Genomic DNA, 1,371 nt, shown 5'->3' with positions numbered 1-1,371 from the left:
TTGAAAACACATTTTGAAAATGCTGAATTCAATTTTAAAAAATTTGATGGGTCAAGCAAAGTTGTTGCAAAAATAATAGAAAACCAAATGCAGTGGAAGGATGTAACTTGTGGAAACCAAAAGAAAGTAGGACTAGGTTTGAGAGTGTCCCTCCTCCCTTCAATCACAACTATACTGCAAAACCTTTGACTCAGGAAGAGATTGACCGAGAACCATTTATGGTATACGGTAAACCAGCTGTTGAACAGGCAACTGAGGGTGTTGAGTTGAACGATACTAATACTTCTACTTCTTATGCAGGCAAAGTAATAGAGGATGAGAACAAGGAGAGTTCTACTGAACAAACAATCGACCCCTTGAACTCTGAATCTATTGCTTCTAATCAACCTGCTGTTGGTAAGTACAGGCCACCATTTCAAGCTAAACAGAGTGCCTGATGCAACTGTGTGTGTGGGAAAAGCAAGATACAAGGCAAGGATACGCCACCAGGGGCAGGAAGAAACAACTCCACATCGAAGAAAAAGACTTGTTTTCACTGTGGAACACCTGGACACATTGCCAGAAATTTTCCTGATGAAGAATCAAGATTCGTGGATTGCTTCATATATTCCTCGTTGCAGATCTTTTTATTTGCTAGATGCTTGTTTTGGAAGTTAAAGCATTGTCATCCATTCCATACTTTGAGGGGGAGATTGTAGGGTTTCAAAGCACTCCATGGATGATGGCAATGGGCCCCTTTGATGAAGTGTAGGTTAAAAGCCCAAGACTTGTCTTTTCCCTATAAATAGTCATGTATTATTCATTATTAGGGTTAAGAGAGTGAGGCAAAATGTAGCCGCCACGTTGTGAGGTTTCTTGTAGAGTTAGATTCTTATTTCTTAAGTGTAATTTGTTCCTCATAATTCAATAAATCGAGTGATCATTCGACATAATCTTCATATTTGTGTTTGTTCTTATTTTTCGCATCTTGTTCATCAAATCTCAATTAGGGTTTTAATCCTAACATTTCATAATCAAGCATACGTTCCCTACTATGCACAAGGCTGACAGAACGCGCCAAGAGGGAGATTTTCTAAAAGAAACCCCTCTAGGTCACGTTCAGACAATGGTGACTGGAACGCGCAGAAGGCCAAGAATCAAACTTTCAAGGCCAAGAATCCAAATTCCAAAGGCAAGAAGGATTACTTGTTTATAGTAGATTTCATAATAAAAATAAAACGCGCAGTAGATTACTGTAAACAAATAAACTTTGGCTCTGATACCATTTCTGTCACACCTCGCTAAAGCGGAAACACGAGGTGTGGCAGTACAAAGGATTTCATAGCAGAAGTTAAAAGACAACACCACCCATAGTATTAAAATCGTTACAAA

This window comes from Lactuca sativa, chromosome 3, assembly GCF_002870075.4.
Source record: "Lactuca sativa cultivar Salinas chromosome 3, Lsat_Salinas_v11, whole genome shotgun sequence".
Taxonomy (NCBI): domain Eukaryota; kingdom Viridiplantae; phylum Streptophyta; class Magnoliopsida; order Asterales; family Asteraceae; genus Lactuca; species Lactuca sativa.
This window is presented reverse-complemented; position numbering follows the sequence as displayed.